We start from the raw sequence: 25,266 nt of genomic DNA on the forward strand, positions 1-25,266 counted from the left end.
ACATGGGTTCTATCCCTGGTCTGGGAAGATTCCACATGCCATGGAGCAACCAAGCCTGTGAGCCACAACAAATGACCCCACATGCCCCCAGTACTGTAGCCTACACGCCTAGAGCCCATGCTCTGCAACAAGAGAAGCCACTGCAATGACGCCCTCACACAACTAGAGAGCAGCCTCCACTCGATGCAGCTAGAGAAAGCCCACGCACAGCAACAAAGAGCCAGCATGGCCAAAAATAGAAAGATAAAAAAAAAAATCATTAACTCATTAACCAATGGGGTTTATGTGGGGCAGGTGGCATTGTCCGGTGCAGTGTTCTCCAAGTGTGACTGCTGGACCAGCAGGGTCAGCATCCCTTGAGAACTTGCCAGAAATGAGAATCCCTGGACCCATCCAGAACAATGGGATTGGAAACTCTAGAAATGGGCCCAGAAATCTGTGCTTTCATGAGGCGTTTCCGATGCACTTTAAAACTTGAGAACCACTGGTCTGCTCAGGTGCAGTCAGAAATCACACCAGAGTGAAGAGAGAATGTAATAGAAGGAATTGTTAACCTGGCATAAAGTTCCAATTAATAACTGAAGAGACAAAAAGGGAAGGCCAGAGTCTCAGGAGACAGAGCCGGAGGAAGCAGCCTGCACCCCCAGGGCTGGGGAAACAAAGGTAAGAAACTGGAATTATTAAAATTTAGATGGAGGAGAGGAGGGGCCCTGCAGAACTGAGAAGAGGCCACTGAAAAGGATGAGGACTCAGCCACTCCAGAGGGTTAGCCCCCAGCGACTGGTGCCGAGCGCCTGAGGGGGTGCGAGCGAGCTGGTGCTGTGAATGGGAAATAAACCACAAACCGCAACTAACTCCTGCTGCCAGAGAATAAAGGATGCTCCGGTGATGCCCATTCAAACAGAAAGCTCCGACTGCCTCCTCCAACCTTGTCTCAATCTAGCACCCCCTATGGGCAGCAGCTGGCAAAGCTAAACCAGGATTAATGGGCTCTGAGCCCCAGAATTACAGAGTATACAGGGAGAGCTTAGAGCTGAGAGATAATAGCCTAACAACTGTCAAGTTTATCTGGAGCTATTGTTTCCAAGGAGCCTTATGTGGTGTCGGGACACACATCTCACTTGGGACAGGCTGCCCATTGCCTAGAAATCTGACGCCCACTATATCCTGAGCGCTGGGTGTTGACTCACTGACATACGCATGTGTGTTGGTAGGGGTTGGAGGGGGTGCTCGGAAATAACAGGGTGCATTTTTGTTGGCCTTTCATTGCAAAATGGCCAGGGATTTCATTGCAAAATCCCCCTGCTGTAGGGGATGAAGGCTAGAGAAGGAAGAATGGAAGGGGGCAGCTGAAAGAGCAGAGATTCTGGGTGAGGGGAAGGAACTGAAGGATACTGTGGACTCCGAGCCTTCTGTTGCTTCCAAGAATGAAATGTTCAGCAGCGTGGTCTGCTACTGTCTTCCTGGAACATCAACATTCCCGATGAATGATAACTCCTTGGATTTCCAAGTGCTAGCACAGGCCCAGCAGGCATGCTCTGCGGCTCTTTCAGAGAGCTGTGTCCTGGCTTTAAGAGGAGAAGGTGGCCGTCCTGGAGGCCTCCTCTGACGGCTGGCAGCCCCAACCCCAGCCCCTACTGCACAGGTCCTGCCAGCCCCCCACCACTCTCAGGCGACCCCGCCACAGCAGCTAAGACAGGTCTCTGGCTCTTTCAGGGAAGAGGGCACGATGCTCAGTGAAGAAAGAACATGCAAACTTTCAATGAATTGAAAACACATTTTGAGGGAGAAGGAAATAAATCACCTGTTGGACAGTGGAAAGTCATGAGAACTATTTCATGAAGGTCATGGACAGCTGGAGACCCCTTTGTATTTCTCAGGCAGCTCTAGCCCATGCTTCGACCATTTCTCAGGAAACCCCAAGATAGTACCTTGGGAAGTGCTGGTAATAAGATGCTTTTTACAGGAAGAAAATGAAGGTAAAAAGAAGATACGTTGTACACTGTACTTGGGCCACACTTCCTTGGCAGTTCTTAGAACGAAAGCTTTTCCTAATGTTTGAGACCGAGGCCCACTCTAAAACTTATCCTTAATGTACTGATTCCATGTAGAGCAACTGCTGTGCCTCCACTCACACCCAGCTCTGAATCTAAATAAATTTAAAAGATTTATCACAAGGAAAGTGGGCTTCTCATGCGTCTTTGTAGAAAGGAAACAAACTATTACAATTTGATGTATCATCCAGCTTCGGAAGCCTCGCTATGAAGAAGATGGAGCTCAAGTGCTTTATCCTGGCACTCAAGGTCATCGAGAGTCTGGCCACAAGCTTGTCTCTCACTAACCCCAAACTTCTGTTGCTTGAACACATGTTGATGTTCATAGGCTTAAATTTATGTTCACAGACTTTCTTCCAACTTATACATCTTATCTTATCAAAATCTAACTCAACTTTCCAGCTGCATTTGTTTTATGAGACCCTCTCCAACTAAACACTTCATCTATAGCCTCTTCCCTCTTCTGTACTACTCAGCACCAACTTGCTCTGACGATGATTGGCATTCCATGTGTCTTGGCTCCTCAGTGAAAATGTGAGACACAAAGGCAAGAGCCATGCTTTATACAGCCCCCTGCAGGAGACCCCAGTTCCATTCCTGGGTCGGGAAGATCCACTGGAGAAGGGACAGGCTACCCACTCCAGTATTCTTGGGCTTCCCTTGTGGCTCAGCTGGTAAAGAATCTGCCTGCAATGCGGGAGACCTGGATTCAGTTCCTGGGTTGGGAAGATCCCCACCCAGGAGGGATCTTTTCCCCAGGAGGAAAAAGCTACCCACTCTAGTATTCTGGCCTGGAGAATTCCATGGACTGTATGGAGTCGCAAAGAGTCAGACACGACTGAGTGACTTTCACTTTCACTGAACACCTAAGACCTTCAGTTGGGAGCATAAATGTGAATGCATATGCCAGAGTTCTCGGTGGCAAACAATAGAAACTGCCAAAGATATATATAAGGTACCTAAGAAACTAACAAAAAATATGCAAGTATTTCATAGACAAATGAATCATTGAAGGGCATTAATAAATAAATTTAATACTCAAAGTATTATACCATGTTCATGGATGGAAAGCCAAAATCATAAAAATGTTAATCAGTAAATTAAAATATAATTTTAATGTAATTTCAATAAAAATGTCTATATGTTTTTTTATGAACCTTAATAATCAGATTATAAATTCTACACAGAGGAGCAAAGGCCCAATTACAGCCAGGTCAGTTTTTAAAGAGAATGAGGATGAATGGAGGGAGAAACTCATTTCCCAAATATTCAATATTTTTATCAATAAGTACAGTGATGGTGATGAATATACTATAGTATTGGCACAGATATGAAAATAAATAGAACAGAATAGAGACTCTTGAAACAGTCGCATTTGTACATGAAAATGTTACAGGTAACAGATGAGGAAGCAATGGACTATGTATTTATGTTGTAGGTGGGACAGCTCATTACACACAAAATTAGGTCCCTGCTCTACGCCACACACACAAGTCTATTCAGGCGGTCTAAAGGCCTAATGGGGACAATACAGGAGAATCTGTTATGACTTGAGGGTAAGGTTCTCAACAACATACCAAAAAAAAAAGAAACCCCAAACCTCACAAATCACAAAAATAGAGATGAATAAATTCAGCAACATTAAAAGTTAACATTTCTGTATATTAAAAGACACCAAGGCTTCCCCGTTGGTTTAGTGGCAAAGAATCTGCCTGCCAACATAGGAGACACAGGTTCAATCTCTGGTCTGGGAAGATTCCACACGCTGTGGAACAACAAAGCCTATGTACCACAACTACTAAGCCTGTGCTCTGGAGCCTAGGAACTGCAACTAACTGAGCCCACTGCTGCAAATATTGACCCCTGTGCACCCTAGAGCCGGTGCTCCCCAACAAGAGAAGCCACCGCAAGGAACCCTCACACCACAGCCAGAGAGCAGCCCACTCACTGCCACGGGAGAAAAGCCCACAGGGCAACGAAAACCCAGCACAGCCAAAAACAAAACAAATAAATAGAATTACACATATAAAAGACACCGTTAAAAAAATAGACTCAAGCCACACACTGGAAGAGGGTAACTGCAATGCTGGTCATGCATGGTAAAGAATCACTGTCTGGAAGAGGGAATTCACTCCCACAAACAGGCAAGAGAAAGACCAGCAACTCAGAAGGGAGAGAAAATGGGCAAAAGATGTGTTTACTGAAGAGGAAGTTCAGATGTCTAATCATCATCTAGAAAGGGAATCAGTTTCTCAAGTAGTCAGGAAAGTGCAAATTGAAACAAAGTACAGTTTTCCAGTCGTCAAAATTTGGTAAAATAAAAAAATAAATAAGTATGATATCAGTGTTAGGAAAAGGATGAAACAATAGGACACAGAATTATTATTACGCAGTGGCAGGGTTGGAACGGAGGCAGCCACCCTGGAGAGCAACTTGGCACCAGCCAGTACACTGGAAGATACCATAAACATGCAGGGACTCGAAGTTCCACCATGAGGAATAGACCTCAGGTAATGCTCCCAGGTGAAGCTGATACTGCCTCTCTTCCCGTTCCAAATGGAGGTAGGAAATGAGCTAGAAGCTCAACTAAACATGCAGTTAACAATCCAAGGTCCTTTAAAGAGGATTCAAGCTCCACCAACCATTTATTCCAGGACTTCCCACGTGGGACTAGTGGTAAACAACCTGCCCGCCAATTCAGGAGACATTAAACACAGATTCGATCCCTAGGTCAGAAAGATCCCCTGGAGAAGGAAATAGCAGCCCCCTCCAGTATTCTTGCCTGGAGAATTCCATGGACAGGGGAGCCTGACGGGTTACAGTCCATGGGGTCACAATGAGTTGGACAAGACTGAAGTGACTTAGCACCATAGCACAAGCATTTATTCCAACGGTTCTCAGAAAGCATATGCTTAACACTGACAGTTACTTCAACATTTAAATAGTGAGTGATAGCAACCAATAGAAGTCTGTGTCTTTGGTAGCCACTCAGCACCTCACTATCAGAACACAGATAGGATTTTAAAGGAGCTTAATTCCCAAAGATAAAGTGTCCTAAGACTGGTTTTGCAGCTTGCCACCTATGATCCAATTGAGATTTTGACCCAAATAAATTTTAACGTCAGGGAAAAGGATAGCCTCTGAATGAGGATGTCATCAGGTCAACAATTTTAAATCTGCAACTCACCTGGGACAACTTCTAGAACCAGGTTTGCCAGCGTGAAAAGGCCCAGTTTTTGACATGGAATGCTCAGAGACCACTATGATTCGGGTTCCACCTTTACAACCAGAACGGATTCATTATTCCATCCACTTTATACCGAGAAAGAGGGAGACCAAGGCAATGCAAAATGTAGGCTCGGCAAGGTTTCCAACAAGGGGCCTATCTTTTGTCCGTTGCTTTTAGTGGCTTTCAATCTGACCTATCAAAGGTATACCCTCGGCTCCAAAAAAGGGGAAAGAAACTATAGCTTTGTATTCCCAATTCATGTATCTTTGCCTGCGATCTTGCATTCAATTTCAGTGTAATTTGAAGAGGCCTATTCTTTTACAGAAAGGTCCCTCTTCCCACCAGGCTTGTTTGTTATTTTATGTGTTTCTGCATCACTTGTAGACTCTGCTTTGATCTGCATTCCTCCTGGATGTGGGGTTTCCTTTTCAGCTACCAAAAGGAAAGCTGGTTTGTTTGAAAATCTGTTTATTTGGATTTTTTTCTCTGCTAGCCTAAAGTCCCTATCTTTATCAGGATGCGCAGAGCTCCGCGTCTGCCCAGCTCAAACATCACTCATTCTCCCTAAGGAAAAAGCAACTTGGAAATCTTACAGCTTGCCCAGTTGTCTCTGGAATATTCTGGGAAAGAATATTCAGGGTTTAGAGGTTTCAGGTTAGAGCTTAAGAGAAGTGATTCTTGACCAGATATATTTAATCAGCAGTGGATCTTTCGGGTTTAGATTGAGGGGAAGAAAGTTTCCTCTTTCATTGTTGCTCAACTAGGAATTTTCTCAGCAAGCCCTGGTAAGAACCTACACCATGCTCAGAGCAAGGAGATCCAGGGCAGGGTGGCATTGCTCTCCTGATCCAGGCCAGCATGGCCGTGTGGACCCAGGAAAAGAGAAAGTCAAAGTCACAGAAAAATGATGATATCTCTGTGTCACGGTCTCCAGAATCATTTCCTTTCAAAAGAAAAGTCAGCACCTGACTCATGTATGGCTCCTAGGCTGCAACTAACACCCAGGCTCTGATTAGTGAACACTGGCTACATGAAAAGTCTTGGCCACCTTAGGGCCCCTCGGGAAAAAGGAGCCATGGTCACAGGATTAGGAACGCCTTCCAAGGCGTGGAAGGATGTGGCACACTTGGAGCATCATCAGTGAAGGCATCTAGAGGTACCGTGTGAGTATCAGATCTTTGTCTTTGATGTGTGTGTCCGCGGGATGGTGGAGGGGGACCACTTGCTGGGGGCAGGACACGGGTTCCTTCAACCAACCCCATGGTTTACTGCTTATGACCTACAAATGAGATTGGCTCTCGACCAACATTTCTTGCTAGGGACAGTTCTTCGGAAGACTAGCAGTCTATAGACAAAACACAGGGAGGAAATAAAGGCTGTCTGAATAGGGAAGACAAGAGACAGTCTCCCACATCCTCCAAATGCCTCTTTGATGGGGAAACAGGATGTGTTCCCCAAAGAGCTTAGGAGACAGTCACCTCGCTGGATGGCAGCAGCCGGGACCCTCTCTTTGGAAGGTTAGCCAGCAGGATTCAATCTGAGAATCCAAACAAACTTAGGAAAACAATAGGCAGGACCAGGAAGGAATGGGAATTATTTGTCTGTTTTTAATAGAATCCTGACTTCAAATTACAGCTTTGCTCTAGGAGAAAAAAAAAATCACAGTTTTCTTTAAAGTTACACATGAACAGTTTCTGGCTTCAAAAGATAGAGATCAAAATAAACTCCAGTTGTTGCCTAAGAATCACCTCCTTTCGTGGGGACACTGGGCCTCACTCCATTTAGGGCCACCTTGGGATGGGTGATGAGTCTACAAAATGAGAATGGTTAAGTAAAATGACTCCACACAGAGACTGCTCAGCTATTCAAGTAGTGACAAACCCCAAATAGGAATTAAGAGGACTTGTTTACACCAAACTCTGAACTGTTCTGATTTCTCAGCTCAGCCATAATAGGGGAACCTTTGAGGCTTTGAGAGGCAGCAGAAACTTACACCCCACTTAAGTTACCAAAGCTCAGAAGTCCACGTGTTTGAAAAAACCGGGACTGTCAATCCAGATGTCTTTGTTTTAACAGAACATCGAGATTGGTCTTTGCTCCTTCAAAAAAGAGATTCTGTTCACATTCTAAGTGTCATTTGTGAGGTCCAGGAAGAAAGTGGGGTGGGGTCAAACTTAATTGAGGATTTCATTCTGGCAGATCCAGAAGAAACAAAAGAATCCCCTGTGGAAAATTTTGGTTTTGAGATTCAAACTGCAAAGGAAGCTCAGCAGAGTGGACAAAATTGTCTAAAAGTTCGTTAAGAGGAGAAGCCTGCCTTCTTCTCAGCATCCCCCAGGTTTAAAAAAAAAGTATGTTACACCAAAGCATCGTTGACATACAGACTCTAGATTTGCAAAATGTCTCATTCTCATCTTATCCTTCATGTCTCACGTGCCAAAACGGGACCCAGTAAGAAATGGCAGTTCTTCTTCGAAGAACTTGACATCACACACTCTGGTTTACGAAAATTCTCCTCTAAAAGGTTCAACATTTGAGTCCTATTAATAAGCTTGCCCTGAGAAGCCCTACATGAGGCCAGAATCCCAACACACAGCACCTAGAGAATTGACTAATATTCAATTGCCCCCTCCACCCCTAACCCAGCTGGTAAGCAAAGGCACATACTCAAAACGCCAAGAGGGGCTGGGGCAGGCTATGCAAAGTGTGGACCTTGGCCCAGCAGCAGGAGCATGTAGAAGCTTGTTAAAAAGCAGCTTCTCAGGCCCCACCCCTGCTGTGTTACATCTGCATTGCTGTGGGCCAGAGGAACGAATCTGTTTAACAATTTTATTTATTTATTGGCTGCACTGGGTCTCAGTTGCAATGCGTAGGATCTAGTTCCCTGACCAGAGATGGAATCCAGGTCCCTGGGAGCACAGAGTCTTAACCACTGGGCAACCAGGGAAGTCCCTATTTAACAATTTTTCAAAGCAATTCTTCTGTACATTTGACTGCGAGAAGCACCCTGCTTAGGAGATCTTAGGGAGCTGTTTGGCAGCTGACAGGTCAGCCCTCCCGGACTTTATAAATGCAATAAGGTTTCTCCACGAAGGGGGCAGGGAGCAGAGCCTCCCAGAGGGGACAGGGAGCATCCAAGCCTCTGCATGAAAAGGGGCTTCAGAGTCAGCCACAGCTTCTTAGGATGAGGAACTTCACACACCCACCTAGCAGCGTGTGTGAAGAGGCTACAGCCGTGTCCACCCAACAGGGAGGTGTTCAATTCCATCTCTAGTGAACATGGGATCCTTCCTGCCAGCCTTCTCACGTTTCCAGGGGCCACACAAAAGAAGTGCAGGTTCAAAGCCAGAAACCTCCACAAGCCCTCTCACGTCAGAGTGGGCTCTTCACTGGCCTCAAGCTGAGCCTCTCTTGACACACACACACTCACTCACACACACTCTCACATACACACACACACTCATATACTCTCACACACACACACTCTCACACACACTCTCACACTTTCACACACACACTCACACACACTCACACACACCCACATACATACTAACACACACATTCACACAGTCACACACTCTCACATACTCACACACACACTCTCACAAACACACACACTCACATACACACACATTCACACACAAACACACACTCACATACACATACTCACACACACACTCACATACTCTCACACACACACACTCACACACACACACTCTCACAAACACACTCACACACATTCACACACTCACACACCCACACACACACATAACTCACACACACACACTCACACACACACACACTCACATGCTTCCAAACAGCCATCACACACCCAGTGTCTCTCCCATGCCCTCCTCCCCTGGGTGCGCTCACTCCGCCCCAGGACGCACCCCCTGTCACTGACGGCCAAGCCCCCCACCCACTCTGCTGCGCTGCCTATAGAGTCAAGCTCCGTCCACAGGCCGGTGTTACTGCTCCTCTAGACGCTCCACTTTCAACTGAAACCGACCCGACAAGTTCTTCATGGCACAATTACTTCATCACCCCCAGCCTCAAGCCCTGGTTAACATGCTAGCCTCTTCTCTGAAAGTGCAACCAACACAGGCCTCCTCAGAGAGAAGAAGCTGCTCAGAGCTCAAAGGTACCCGTCGGGGTGTCTTTTTAAAAAGGGTGCATTTATTCATTTATTTTCATTTCCTTCTGACTGCACTGGGTCCTCCTTGCTGCATGCAGCTTCCCCTGTGGCGGGAGCGGGGTCTCTTCCCCACGGGGTGAGGGGTCCCCGCCGTGGCGGCTTCCCTTGCAGAGTGCAGGCCCCGCCAGGGGCTTCAGGAGTTGTGGCGGTGGGAGGTTCCCGGACCAGGGATCGAACCCCATGTCCTCTGCATTGTCAGGCAAATTCTTAACCACTGGGCCACCGGGGAAACCCCAGGGTGTCTCTCTTGAAGAGCTCGTCAGTCTTAGCTTCTGGAGTTTTTCATATTTTTTAGTTCCCATTCTGTTCAGTCAGAAAAACTTCACCCATGTCTCATCGCCTCCTACCCCTGGATTAACACTGACCTTTGGTCTTCACCCCACACCCTGGGCATGAGGATAACTGTAAATGCAGCTAAAACACATGAGAAGTTTCCCACATGCCAAGCATCGAGCTAACTATTTTACATAATTATTTCAGCTTCCCAACCGCCCTATGAGGAAAGCACTATTATCATTTCCATTCTACAGACAGGAAAACTGAGGCTTAGAGGGGCTCACTTGCCCAAATGACAGCACTAATCAAAGCATCACTGGGGTTCTAACCGAAGTCTCTTATTCCTTATGCTTTATTGCCTCTAGAGGCATGAGAAAAATTTGATCGCAAAGCAAGCATGATCCAGAAGAAACGCCCTGCACTCAGGGCTCTTCCACGCATTCCTAGTCCTCTGGCACCCACTCCCATGCCCCATGTGACAAGTGCTAATGTGACATTTTCCCAGTTTCTCTCTCATGACCACTGCAGAGCCCCATTGTTATGTATCCTACAGCTTCCTCTCACCTAGCTTCCCTGGCCCATAGCACTATGAGACACACCCCTGATGGGCCCTCCAGGGGACAGAAGGCTCTGGTTATGTCATGCGTTTATCTGCCCACTTAGGACATTGTTTGTCCAGAGGCATGTTTCAACCATGGCTATACACTGGAAGATTTAGAGTCTCAGTGCCCAGCCTGCAACTGTGACCCATTAAACTAGGGTCTCTGGGGGTGGGACCCAGGTCTCTACACTCTTCAAAGTTCCCCAGGTGATCCCAACAGGTAACAGAGATGGGGAACACTGACCACAGGCTTCATCTGCCTGCTGCTGTCCAAATATTTCAAGGGCCATAGGATGACAAACTCTCCAGGATGGCCCTTCCATCTGTGTTTCTCCAGCATGCTTCCTAGACCATCCCTCACACAGTGGAAGGTAAATAAATGTCATCTGCCAGGAGACTGGGGTTTTCATGGGGGCCTTATAATAGTTTTCCTCATAGGGAAGTCACCCTAAATTAGCCACCTGGGACCACTTACTCTCCAAATCCTATTTGGGTCTCAAAACAAGCCAGAAAGAATGTAGTCTTTGAAATTATGCATACAGTTTCCTATGTTCTTTTGCTTTCTCTCTAACTGTATGACCCATGGAACTCATAAGAAGTCTTCTCCCAGCCTGGAAAGGACAGAGAAGGCCTGGGGGCCTGTTGGTACTGACAAGTATCAATGAGTTCTAGAAGAAAAAAGAGTAGGTCTGATGATCATTCGGGATATATCAATATCTTAGGATCAATCTCTGAAAATTAAAGAACTTGGTTTTAAGATCTCACACTCTTTGGTACCAGGAGAGAGACCCAAGCCTCATGGCTGTGATCGGCAATAGGGTAAAAATGGTCTTAAGAGTCTTCTTTCACCATGTCTGGCATGAAGTGTAAAAAATCTGGTAGATTCTTAACATGAATGAGCCAGAGTGTAAGGCTACTCAAATCCCCTCACACCACCTACTTTGCTTCTGCAGTTTTGCTGTCTTCTAAAGTGAGGGCATAGTAAAAGAAAGCCCAAATAGTACTTTTCCTTGAAGACTTGACTTTAGCTCCTCTCAGTCAGGGGTTATGACTCTTCCACATTAGGGAAGAGTCAGCCTCCTGGATAGGATGTCAGATCATGTGATGACACCTTTCATCTCCCTTCCAACATATGAATTAAGCCCAGGTTTTACCTCGGCCGACCGCACCTCAGTGAAAGAGCAGAGAGGATTTTCAACAGGATTAAATGATATGAACAGTTTTCAGGTTTCCACTGGGGGCCGGCTCTGTGGGGTGGGGGTGCTGCAGCAGCTGCTCCAAAGGGAGAATAAAGGATTTGCCGGAGCTTTGTGACTCCGTGTATCTGCTGAGGATTGATCTGAGAGCCTTTCTTAGCCTCCTTTTGAGGGGGGGAGGAGAAGGGCTTCTTTACAAAGTCACATTATCTGGCAACAAAGCCTGACCCAGGAGGGTGGTGTTTGGGAGGTTGCACATTTGCTGGGAGAGAGGTGGGCTCCAAGCCTCCCTCAGAGAGGAGGCGCAGGGCTTCAGCAGATGGGTTTAGAAGCCGGGAGTGGCTGGGGGAGGTAAGCCCAGCCTCCCTGACTTTTGCAGAGCCTCTGACCGCAGCTTCTCTTTCGTGGTTCCTTGCTCCTGGCAGCTACCTCTCTGAGATTCTGACATGAAAACTGTTGTGTGTCCAGGGGCTGGGGGCAATGCCTGGAATGCAGCTCAGAAAGACCACTCAGCTATCACCTGCTGCTGCTGCTGCTAAGTCGCTTCAGTCATGTCCGACCCTGTGCGACCCCACAGACGGCAGCCCACCAGGCTCCCCTGTCCCTGGGATTCTCCAGGCAAGAACACTGGAGTGGGTTGCCATTTCCTTCTCCAATGCATGAAAGTGAAAAGGGAAAGTGAAGTCACTCAGTTGTGTCCGACTAGTAGCGACCCCATGGACTACAGCCTACCAGGCTACTCCGTCCATGGGATTTTCTAGGCAAGAGTGCTGGAGTGGGGTGCCATTGCCTTCTCCGTCAGCTATCACCTAGGGAAGGGCAAAAAACAGTGCCGGCCACTCTGGAAAGATTGGCAGGTTTTTTGTAAATATACACTTACCATGGGAACCCAGCAATCTCACTCTTAGGTATTTATTTACCTAAGAGAAATGGAACCTTATATTCTCACAAAAATTTGCATTCAAATATTTATAGCAGCTACTCGTAATCATGAGGAGCCCAAACAACTCAAAGGTCTCTCAGCTGGAGATGGACAAACACATTGCCGTACATCCCAGCAATGAGCTATCACTTGGCAAAGAAAAAGGACGGGACCGTTGACACACCAACCAACAGAGAGCGTCCCAAATGCATTAGTGAAGTGAAAGAAACCAGACTCAGAGGCTGCATGCTGTGTGGCTCCATCCATATACATTCTAGAAAAAGCAAAGCCACGGGGCTGGGGAGAGGGGGTTGAGCCCAAAGGGGCAGCCAAGAGGGGGCAGGGGAATATCCGGATCTTGAGAGTGATGGTGATCAGATGACCATGTGCAGGGAACAGTAACAGTTATGGCATGAATGGTGTGAGGAGAAGTTTTGAAACTCTCTGCCCTAGTGCGGCTTCCACCATAAACCGCACCCTCCCTCTTCTTGACGGTGTAACCAATGAGTGTTCTAGACCCCATCACATGTTCCTGCAGTTGGTCACCAGGTGACTATATTCCATTTGCTTCCCAGAGGAGATCGCATTCAGACACAAGCGGTGGGTTTTCTTACTCAGATGGGCCCAACTCCTTCCCCTTGGGGCTTCCTCCTTTCTCTCATGAAGAATGCATGGCCTTGCCATCCTTCCTTGCACTTATCCTTTTAATACAGCTTCCCTTTTTTTTCCCCTCTTCAAATTCTTCATTGACAAAATGAAAGGCAAATTATATTGTGTTGATGACATGATTAAAGGACCATTTGGGACCTCTGCTTCCTGCCAAGGGGCATCCTGGCCTCTGCCCCAGTGCCAATGGCCTTGAGAGCATCACTCCTCCAAGTGCATTCTGGGACTGGCAGCATTGGCCTTAGCTGGGAGCTCATGAGAAATGCAGACTCCTAGGCTTGCCCCAGACCAGTAATGAGGATCTGCCTTTTCGCAAGATGTTTGAGGATTCCCACTCCCTTTTAAAGTTGTCTTGCTCATATTCACTAAGAATTTATTTTTAGCAATTCACACTTATTCTCATCAAGCTATATTCAATTTAATTTGCATAGAAACAACATCTTTCTTCCAGCACTCATATTCCATTGGTTTATGTAATAGTGAATTAAATGATGTAATTACAATAACAAGTACAACTGGCATATACAGTTTTGGGAGCTCATCCAAACTGACTATTGGAAAATATAACATCTTACCCCTCTTTGGAACAGAAATTAGTCTATTAGCTGCCAGAATTCTCCATGCTGTGGGTTACAGTTAATATTTATTAAAGAAGGAATGAAGGACATAATTCAAATTGATGACTAGGCTAAGCAAAGGATGGTTACAGGAGTCTCTATCTTGACTTTTATAGGAGATCCTGCTAATAACGTATTTTTAAGATAACTTGAGCAGACTCAAGGTTATTTGTATAATAATGCTACCTGAGCTCAGATTTCAGCTTCCTTTCTGAAGTGGAGGCCACTGAGTTAAGGTTGGTTACCCCAGGTTATGCTTAACTCACAGAAGTTTACTAGTGGCAATTACCACTCATTGCATGCTTACAAGTAATTTTTGTGTTTCTGTTTTCTTTAAAATTTCACCCATGGCAACAAAAGCAAAAATAAACAAGTGAGACTACCTCAAACTAAAAAGCTTCTGCACAACAAAGGAAACAATCAACAAAACGAAAGGGCAGTCAACTGAACGGGAGAAAATAATTGCAAGTCACACATTTGATAATAGGCTAATATCCAAAAGAACTCAATCACCAAAAAAAATAAAATCCAATTAAAAAATGGTCTGAAGCTCTGAATAGACATTTTTCCATAGAAGACATACAGATGGCCAACAGGTACACAAAAGGTGCTCAACATCACTAATCATCAGGGAAATGCAAATCAAAACCACAAAGAGATATCAACTCACACTTGTCAGAATGACTATTCATCAAAGAGACATCAAAGAGAAATAACAAGAGTCAGCAAGGATGTAGAAAAAGGAACAATTGTGCGATGTTGGTGGGAAGGTAAATTGGTGCAGCCACTATGGAGAACAGTATGGAGGTTCCTCAAAAAGCTAAAAATACAACTACCATTCTTGTTGTTCAGTCACTAACTGTGTACGACTCTTTGTGACCCCATGGACTGCAGCACACCAGGCTTCCTATCCTTCACTATCTCCCAGAGTTTGCTCAACTCATGTCCATTGAATTGATGATGCCAGCCAACCATCTCATCCTCTGTCACCCCCTTCTCCTCCTGCCTTCAATCTTTTCCAGCATGAGGGTCTTTTCCAACGAGTCAGCTCTTCACATTAGGTGGCCAAAGTATTGGAGCTTCAGCTTCAGCATCAGTCCTTCCAATGAATATTTGGTGATGATTTCCTTTAGGATTGACTGGTTTGATCTTCTTGCAGTCCAAGAGACTCTCAAGAGTCTTCTCCAGCACCACGATTCGAAAGCATCAGTTCTTTGGCACTCAGTCTTCTTTATGGTCCAGCTCTCACATCCATTTCTGACTATGAAAAAAACCATAGCTTTGACTATATGGACCTTGTTGGCAAAGTGCTGTCTCTGCTTTTTAATACACTGTCTAGGTTTGTCATATCTTTTCTTCCAAAGATCAATCATCTTTTAATTTCATGGCTGAAGTCACCATCCACAGTGATTTTGGAGCCCAAGAAACTAAAGTCTGTCACTGCTTCCACTTTTCCCCATCTATTTGCCATGAAGTGATGGGACCAGATGCCATGATCTTAGTTTTTTGAATGTTGAATTTTAAGCCAGCTTTTCACTCTCCTCTTTCACTTTCATCAAGAGGCTCTTCAGTTCCCCTTCACTTTCTGCCATAAGGATGGTGTCATCTACATATCTAAGGTCACTGATATTTCTCCCAGCAACCTTGATTCCAGCTTGTGCTTCATCCAGCCTGACATTTCTCACAATATACTCTGCGTAGAAGTCAAATAAGCAGTGTGACAATATACAGCCTTGACGTACTCCTTTCCCAATTTGGGAACAGTATGTTGTCCCATGTCTGGTTCTAACTGTTGCTTCTTGACCTGCATCAGATTTCTCAGGAGGCAGATAAGGTGGTCTGGTATTCCCATCTCTTTAAGAATTTTCCCAGCTTGTTGTGATCCACACAGTCAAAGGTTTAGCATAGTCAATGAAGCAGAAGTAGATGCTTTTCTGGAATTCCCTTGCTTTTTCTATGATCCAAGGGATATTGGCAATTTGATCTCTGGTTCCTCTGCCTTTTCTAAACCCAGCTTTTATGTCTGTAAGTTCTCAGTTCAGGTATTGTTGAAGCCTGGCTTGAAGGATTTTGAGTATTACCTTGCTAGCATGTGAAATGAGCGTAATTGTGTGACAGTTTGATCATTCTTTGGCATTGCCTTTCTTTGGGATTAGAATGAAACCATATGATCCAGCAATTCCACTTCTGGGTATTTATCCAAAGGAAACAAAAACAATAATTTAAAAAGACATTTGCAATCCCCCCACCCCAGGATCACTGCAGCATTACTTAACAACAGCTAGGATATGAAAACAGCCTACATGTTATGGGTAGATGAAAGGCTAAAGAAATTGTGATATATATGTATACTGGAATATTATTCAGCCATAAAAAGAACAAATCTTGCCATGTGCAGCAATATGGGCAGACGTTGAGGGTATTAAGTAAAATAAGTCAAAGACATACCATATGACCTCTCTTATATGGGGAAACTGTAAAAAGCTGTTAGACTGGAGAACAGATTGGCAGCTGCAAGAGGATGGGTGTGGTGGATGTAAGAAGTGAGTGGGCTGTTTGGGGGAGTTTCATTTAAATGAACTGAATGAAAACTTTTCAAAACTTTCACCCATGGAGGCCATACTGTTATCTACTGCTACAATAGGGCTGTGTAACCAACCAGCTCCAGACCTATTGACCTGAAATGGAGTAGTTGTTATTTCTCACACGTCTGTGAATCACCTCGGAGGCTGGGCTTCCTGGTTTGTCTGGAGTCAACTGGTGGGTCAGAGGAGACTGGTCAAGAGAAATCTGGTCTGGGATCCTCAGTTCTCCTGCCCATAATCTCTCACCCTCCTTCCAGTTAGCCCAGCTTGCTCCATGACTGCAGCAGAGTCTTTGTGTTTTTAAAAAATATTTATCTATCTATTTGGCTGTACCTCATCTTAGTTGTGGCACGTGGGGGCTTTGACCTTTGTTGCAGCATGCAGGATCCTTCGTTGTGGCATGTGAGATCTAGTTCCATGACCAGGGCTCGAACCCGGGCCCCCTGCATTCGGAGTACAGAGTCTCAGCCGCTGGACCACCGGGGAAGTCCCCACCACAGAGTCTTGAAGTGAAAGGGAAGCAAGTTCTCTTGGCCTGCGCTGAGCTGGTGCACCATCACTTCTGCATTGATTCGTGGCCGCAGCAAGTCATGAGGCCAGTACAGACGTGGGGCTGGGGCAGGGGGTGGTGGCAAACCACTGGGGCGAATTTCTGCAATTCACCGGTCATAGATTAATTTGTAATTAAAAAAAAATTATCTTAGAGCTAATTGAGTACTTTTCCAATGCAATGCCTTTACTAAACGGGTCTACATAGAGTATTTTAATGAATATATATCAAATGTTTGCTTAAGAATATACTGTACTGTTTATATGACCACCTTATGCTAGGTGTTATTCATGCAATTTTGATGTCCAGTTTATTCTCATGTTGCTACCACAAGAGACCTGCTTTAACTGTGAGTTAATATGAAGAGGATTAAAATAAAACAGAACTGGACATAATATATAATGTTGGGTTTGTGCCAGGTGAAGTATTAATGCAATTTTGAAAGCAGGAAAGGCTAGATGAAGAAAGCTTGAGAAGTAAATTTAAACTCCCTGGCTCTAAGCTTATAACCTTATTACTATTATCTGTGGAGTGGAGGTCTGGAAAAAATCAAGATTAAAAAAAAAAATGAAGTCTAGTATCTTTTGATTGAAGATTAGCCAAAATACCATTTTTTTCTCATAAAACTCACGTTTTTGAGAAAGTTAAATGGCTTATTTCAGTACTTATCTAAAAAAGCCTTTTATAAGTACCCTCTCTCACAATTAAGGTACTTATATCTCATTAGTTTTACTCCCCAGAAAAAGTTTACTGAGTTCATCAAAATCAATAAGTTTACACAAGAGAACTCAATTGAAAAAAAAAGAAAGAAATTCACTGTTACTGACCTAGGTAATTACAACCATGTAAACTAGAAGATCAGAGGTCTCAGACTGTATTGTTAGAACTTACACTGGGTCAATCTTTGGGCAGGGCAATTTGTGAAACATTTTTTGAACAAGAACAATTAAATTGCTAGGATTTTAATCTGTAATCATTTCCCACACATGAGAATTTATTCAGTGATTCAGTAATAGTCGCTGAGCAGTATGTAAAAAACAAGAAACAAAAAAGCCGCCATGCTAGACAGTTGGGCATCATCTTTGGATTAGCATAACTCTCAGAAAGATGTACCCGGGGACCAAGGGATCACCCTCTCCTGCCCGCCCCCGCACCCTTTTCTCAGAGCAGCGCTTTGTGTCAGGCCTCAACTTCCAAGTGTTTCATTCTGAGAAGCAGTTGTATTTTCAGAGTTCCATGAATATAAGACCCAAGCCCCCCTGTATTTCCACAATCATGCACCTTCATAAATGTGGGTGTCTTGCATCACAAAACACCAGGGAAAGCTCTGCTGCATCTGAGGGACCAGCCCTTTGGCACTCCGCAGATAATCTTGCAGCTGTCTGTTTTTCTTGATCACTCTGGCCGCCGGCAAGCTTATCATCCAATTCTCCACTCAGGTAGTCGTGCCTGACCTGTCTTCCTTTATTCTTTTTCCTCCCTGGTTAAGATCTACCTTCAAGCTCCATTTTCCCTGGTCCTGAGATTTATTTGTTCATATATTTTACCTGAAAGTCACTTGAAATCTTTTTTTAAAGACTAGGCTGGTGTATAAATGTATAGTTGGAAAAAAATCAATGTAAGCAATTCCCATTATGACACGGAGCTCATGATTGATGAGATCTACCCCCAAAATGTAGATTTGAGTAACCAACCCAGTGACACAATATGGCCACAGCCATTGGGAAGAACCTCTCATAACTTCTGCGTAACTAATGCATAGACTGTCTCTATATTCAGTGTGGATGAGACCTTAGCGTGCGTATGAATCACCTGGGGATCTTGTGAAATTGCAGATTCTGATTCGGATGATCTGGGGTGAGGGCCAGAGAATCTGACTTTCTCTCCAGCTTCCAGGCGGAGCCAATGCTGCTGGCCTCAAGACGGTATTCAGAGGAGCAAGGGAGATGAAGGTAACAGACCAGGGCTAAGATGACCAACTCTGTGACATTTACACTTGATTTATTTGCTGCAGCTATTAGGTAAACATGAGTGTCACTGAGTTTCAACAAGTCAGTTTAGGAAAGCAGATAAGTCCATGTTATTCTCACCCATGCACACCAGGCTCTGCTGATCCCCAATCAGTGGGATCAACATCATATTTGTCTAAAACTGGCTCCTAGATTCTCTTTGTGGGTAGAGACCTGAATTCCCACCCTGCCCATTTACTTAGCCATTGCCTCATAGAGATGAGGTTCCTAGGAAACCACCTAGTTCAACATCCCACCCAGGATGAGGAACCTCCGTCTCTCCTGCTGCTGACAAGTGGTCCCAGCAGCCTGTTTGATTACCTTCAAGAGTAGGTACTCACTGCCTCCAAGGCAGCCTGTTACACTGAGGAATAGCTTTTATGGAAACAGTCTGTCTTTCTGCTGAGTCAAAATCAACTTCCTTATAACCTCCACCTGTTAAGCTGAGTCTGCCACTTACAGCATCCCAAGTCTGCTCCCCCAACTTAAGGCAGCCTTTCCAATATTGCAGACAGCCGCTCCGCCTCCTCTTCCCTCTTCTCCCAATGAGACCCTCCCAAGTCCTTCAAATGCTTTCCTTAAAGGTCTGCAGTTTTTGACCTTTCACCACCTTCTGAGCATGACCCAATCGGTCGATATGCCTCTTAAAACGGTGCCCAGCATATACGCAACAGAACTGAAAGCAGGATCCTGAAGAGATATTTGTAGACCCATGTTCATAGCAGCATTATTCACAACAGCCCAGTGTCCATCAACGGAAGAATGGATGAACAAAATGTAGCATATGCATACAAATGGGTTATTATTCAGCCTTACAAGGAAGGAAATTCTGACATGCAACAACATGGATAAACTTTGGGGACACTGGCTAAATGAAACGACAGCCACAAAAAGACAAATGCTGTTTGACCCCACTTACGTGAGGTACCTAGAATAGTCACATGTGTGGACCCAAAGTAGAATGGTGACCGACAGGGGTCGAGGGAGGGGAGAGATGGGGAATTGTCTAATGAATACAGAGTTTCAGTTTGAGAAGATGAAAATGTCCTGAAGATTGTTTTCACAACAATGTGGATTAAATGAACACTTTTAAACTGTACACTTAAAAATGGTTAAGTTGGCAAATTTTATCCTATGTGTATTTACCACAGTTGTTAAAAAATAATGCTGAGAGTTGGTGAGAACCCTTCAGTTGTGTGAAGGCTAGTGTGGAGCATGCTGGAGCTATTTTTCCATGATTGCTAACCCCCGAATTTCTAGTAATGCAACCTCATACTGTGGCCCTTCCCCCATTCTTAGTAGCCTGATTACACAATTAAGGCATGTCACAGGTGTGGTCTATTAAAACCCCCACCTCCTCCTCATATGAATTATTGCCAAACTATCCTAAAATAATGTAATTGGCTTCTCTAGTTTTTACGTGCCTTTGAAAAAAATTACCAGTTCACTGAAATCATCTTTTAGAATTGAAACTTTCTTTATAATCATTGAAAGTTTTCTATGCCTTAATTTCCAAAAAAGAATCTTTGATGTGTCCCTAAATCATTTCTGAATGATGTCTGTGAAAATCTGTGTATCAGTAACCTGTTATGACCTGTAACCACAGATCTGAAATTTATAGGTACTCCTTGTGCCAGTATTTCTGTGCTCAAGCTAATGTTTCTTTAGCCATCCTTGGGTGCTCTTGGCATCAAAACAATAATAAAAACAACTATTTACCTTCTAAATGAAAAAATAACCTTAAGCATTGCAATCGTTCACATTTTATGTCCTTAATAACTTCTGAGAGAAAGCCATCAGTAAAGAAATCACTGGCTTGAGAACAAAAATGTCAAACACAGACACAGTCGTGTTACTTACTGAGAACCATTAACCCAAACATGAAACACTGGGATTTGAGGCCCTGTGGCTTTCGTGCCATCGGCAGGTGTAATCACCTTTCTTTGACTCTCACATTTATGCATGTTTTGAAATTTTCTCAGATCACTGGATATATTTAGCTCTCCTTTTCTCTAGTTCCAACAACCACTTTGATTTTTTTTTTTTTTTTTTGAGTTCTGGAGGCAGATTTGGGTTTGCACAGGTTTAAAAGGTGAGTGCAAACAAGATGAAAAAGTGCTGAAAAGTGAATCATATTGCGGTGTTCACATTTTCCAAATGCTGCCTGCTTTAGGGCTTCCCTTGCGGCTCAGTTGGTAAAGAATCCGCCTGCAATGAGGGAGACTTCAGTTCAGCCCCTGGGTTGGGAAGATCCCCTGGAGAAGGGAAAGGCTACCCACTCCAGTATTCCAGCCTGGAGAATTCCATGGACTGTATCGTCCATGGGGTCGCAAAGAGTCGGACACGACTGAGCGACTTTCACTCACTTCAACTGCTTTTGGAAGTGTAATTTTCAGAGCCTTTTAGGAGATGAAAAGATTTATAAGAGTTCAGTCACACTTTCAAATTATAGAAAATTGGTAGTTTCATTCAGATCAGTCAACTGTACAAATGGCTAATTTAGTTTCAAAAATATTATCCCAGAACATCCGCAGGTCAAGTCATTCAGGTGTCATTCACAGAACAGAAAACTCACTGTTATCACCAGAAAAAGGAAGATGGGTGAATCATTTACGGTTGTTTGAGAATGCCAATTTAACAGCAATTTATACCCACGATTTTCACTCAAAGAAGACTCTCCACTATAAAAATAAAAATAAAAAACAGGACATTCTATAAGCACTCTCCCTGCCCCATTAAATGATGAAACTATGGTGGTTTAGTCACCAAGTCATGTCCAACTCTTGCGACTGCATGGACTGTAGCCTGCCAGGCTCCTCTGTCCATGGGATTCTCCAGGCAAGAGTACTGGAGTGGGTTGCCATTTCCTTCTCTAGGGGATCTTCCTGACCCAGGGATCGAACCTGGCTCTCCTGCATTGCAGGCAGGCAGATATAAACTTATGAAAGGTCATTTAAAAAACTTTTGGTTTTAATTCAAGGAGTGAAATGAGGAAATTAGTCCCAGGGTTCCTGGGTTTTGTATCTTGGGGTTTTTCTACTTTCTGTGACTGGCTTGTTAAAGAGGACATGGACATGTAACTATTTGGCCTGATAGATTTCCAGATAATGAATGTGAAACAGGGTTGGGACAAGACAGGCAAAATTATAAATACCCAAGCTCAAGGCAAAACCAAAACAATGTTTAAAGCAAAGCTCATACAAAATTACTGTTGACAATTCAAGAAATTCATCGTTCTAGTTTCCAAAGAAAATGAATTCAGATCTCTTGTGTATGTAAAAGGAAGCTTTGGGGGAAAAAATGGTTAGATCTACTCAGTTCGTGCTTGGGTGTATAAATTGCGGTCTGGTTATGATGGTGGTGGGAGGTATAACTTTATCCTGATTTGTTAATGTCTAATTCATTGCCCACAGGTGGTTCTTTTTTTTTTTTTTTTTCTGGTCCAGGACTCCTTGTGATGTGGAAGAATAAGAATAATCCATGGAGGTGGCTGTGTAATCAGATGATGTGCTTCTCTGGGGAGCTGGCTACACAGAGTTTACAAAGGCTTACATTTTCTGAGACGGTCATACGGTAGAGAGCCTGGGGGACATGTATGTGTCCTTCGCTTCTGCTGAAAAGGGACAGAAACATATCACAACTACTTTTCCATGGAAGGGGGCTTGTGAACTTGCATAAACTTCATCCTCAAAGAAAAAGGAAGATACTGAAAGATATTTCACATGTCCTTTCTCTGTATTTGGACCTGTCTCTCTTACTTATTGGGCTTCCCTGGTGGCTCAGAGGGTAAAGCGTCTGCCTGCAATGCGGGAGACCTGGGTTCAATCCCTGGGTTGGGAAGATCCCCTGGAGAAGGAAATGGCAACCCACTCTGGTACTCTTGCCTGGAAAATCCCATGGTCAGAGAAGCCTGGTAGGCTACAGTCTATGTGATCGCAAAGAGTTGGACATGACCGAGCGACTTCACTCTCACTCTTACTTATTGGAAAGAAAGGATTAGGGAGAAAAAGTGTGGGGAACGAAGCTGCCTTCCTTGTGTTCACTGTCTGGGTGCTCAGTCGTGTCTGATGGTGTAGCCCGCAGGCGCCTCTGTCCATGGGATTCTCCAGGCAAGAATACTGGAGTGGGCTGCCGTATCCTTCTCCAGGAGGTCTTCCCGACCCAGGGACAGAAGCCACGTTTCTTGCATTGGCAGGCGGATTCTTCACCACAGCCACCTGGGAAGCCCTGTGTGTTCACTACCACAATCTAAACTATCATCAGCTGGTTGATAAGCAACAACATTTGAACTACAAAAGGAAAAAAATGAACTATCATCCTCCCTTACAAGCATGCCCTCTAGTTTATTCAGTCCATTATTCTGTGTTATCCACTGTATTACTAGCACCTAAACAATACCTGACACATCAATAATTATTTTTCTCAACATTTTATAGTGAAAAATTTCAACACAGAAAAGTTTGAAAGAATTTTACATGAACACCAGTGTACCCACCACCTAGATCCTATCACTAACACTTTAATATTTTGCTCTTGCATATATCAAGTGATCCAGTCTTCTTCATCCATCAGTTCCTCTAATTTTTTATGCATTTTCAAGTTGCAAGTAGCATTTCTCTTCCTCTGAATACTTCAGCACTCATGTAACTAACTCAATTTGAGTATTACTAATTTTTTTTGAACATGCAATGAAATGCACCAATCTTAAGTGTACTATTTAATAGAATCCTGACAAGTGCATACACTTGTGTAATCCAAAGCCTTATCCAGAGACAGATCCACCCTCAAAAGAGGCCTCAGGTCATTCCCAGCTCCTCTCCACCTTCCTATCTCCTTACTCTTTTTTTTTTTTTTTAACCATAGATTAGTCTTGTCTGCTCTAGAACGTCATAGAAATGGATTCAGACAGGATGTAGTCTTTTGTGTCTGGCTTCTTTCACTCAGCTTCATATTTCTGAGATCACCCATGTTGTTGCACGTCATGAAGTTCTCAATAAATATTGACTTGCTGATTTTCATCACAGTGTCAATTAACCAGGGACTTAAGCCAACTAAATGTATTTAAATACAGTTATTATAGCTTGAATATCTTTAAGTAAGCCTTTGTTGTGTGTGTGTTGGGGGGGCTTCAGCACTACTTTTTTGTTGATGATTCAGCAAAGGTAGGGAAGTTTTGCAGAAAAAGAAAAACAATGCATCATCTTTTTTAAATTAAAATAGAAAGATACTTAAAGACAGTTATGATTTGCACACAAGACTAGCTAGACAGGAACTAGCCACCAGCCTCTCCCCTTCTTACAGGTGTGATGGCTAAACACAGCAGTGTTCACGGGAACATTTTTCTGTAATGGTCACTTACTATAGGCTACACCCAAAGGCAGGATGCAAAGTGGCCAAGGGCAGGGATCTCCAACCCCTGGGATCTAATGCCTGGTGATCTGAAGTGGAGCCGATGTAATGAAGTAAAACGCACAACCAATGTAATGTGCTCAAATCATCCGGAAACCATCCCTCCCCATCTCTGGTCCCTGGAAACGTTGTCTTCTACAAAACCAGTCCCTGCTGTCAAAAAAGGTTGAGGACTTCTGGCCAAGGGGGAGTTTGCATATTTGAGTTTTTTCTGAAGTAGTTCCCCATTCTCCAGGGAGGGAGGCTGAGAACCGGCTGGGAGGAAGTATAGGGCAGAACATCTCCTTGATGTCGGTTGTGGAAAACGAGACTGGCTTTTTGGGGGAGTACCAACTAGCAGCAAGAGGCTCAACTGAAAATTCTCCAAAGAATCCCCGCTAGCCCACAGCTGTCTTCTCTAAGAGTGGGTTCCCAAGCTCAGGAAGGCTGAGGGGCACCATACTCTTCACCTGAGAATTTCATGTTTATTCGTGATTTGACATTTCAGTTCAGTCACTCATTTTAGGTAGGGTTAATCAAACAGTTTCCATCCCTCAGAAATCGATGTTCCAAGGGGCTAAACTCACCTGTGGCCTGGAGCTGACCTCAGTTTACATGCACATCATATTCCCACCTGAAGGCATCTGGCATCTCAGGCAGCCATCCAGTCCCGTGTCTGGATCTAAACTCTTCAGCTAACGGCTTGACTCCTTCCTGAGGGGTGTGGGGAACAGGCCACAGGGGCACAGAAACAAAACAGATTCAGACATGGGGAACGCCAAGGAGTGAGCATTTTAAGACCATACTAGCTTTTGTGAATTTTTTTCCCCCCAACACCAACATTTTGCTTTTAAACCATTACTTAACACCCCAATTAGGGAAAATTTGGAGGCAGAGGTGAGAAGGGGGGCAGATAGAAGGTGGGAGAGATTGGTTTCTGTGGAAATGTTGGTGAGAAAAGTTTAGATGTGATTATGT

General features: G+C 44.3%; 1 protein-coding gene across 1 annotated transcript in view; it reads left to right on the forward strand.

The window, feature by feature from the left end:
* Positions 1-25,266, forward strand: part of LOC122448388 (translation initiation factor IF-2-like) — a 29,232-nt gene that overhangs the window by 2,205 nt on the left and 1,761 nt on the right. The gene's annotated exons all lie outside the window — the stretch shown is intronic.

Source organism: Cervus canadensis, chromosome 10 (genome assembly GCF_019320065.1).
Source record: "Cervus canadensis isolate Bull #8, Minnesota chromosome 10, ASM1932006v1, whole genome shotgun sequence".
In the NCBI taxonomy this organism is placed as follows: Eukaryota; Metazoa; Chordata; class Mammalia; order Artiodactyla; family Cervidae; genus Cervus; species Cervus canadensis.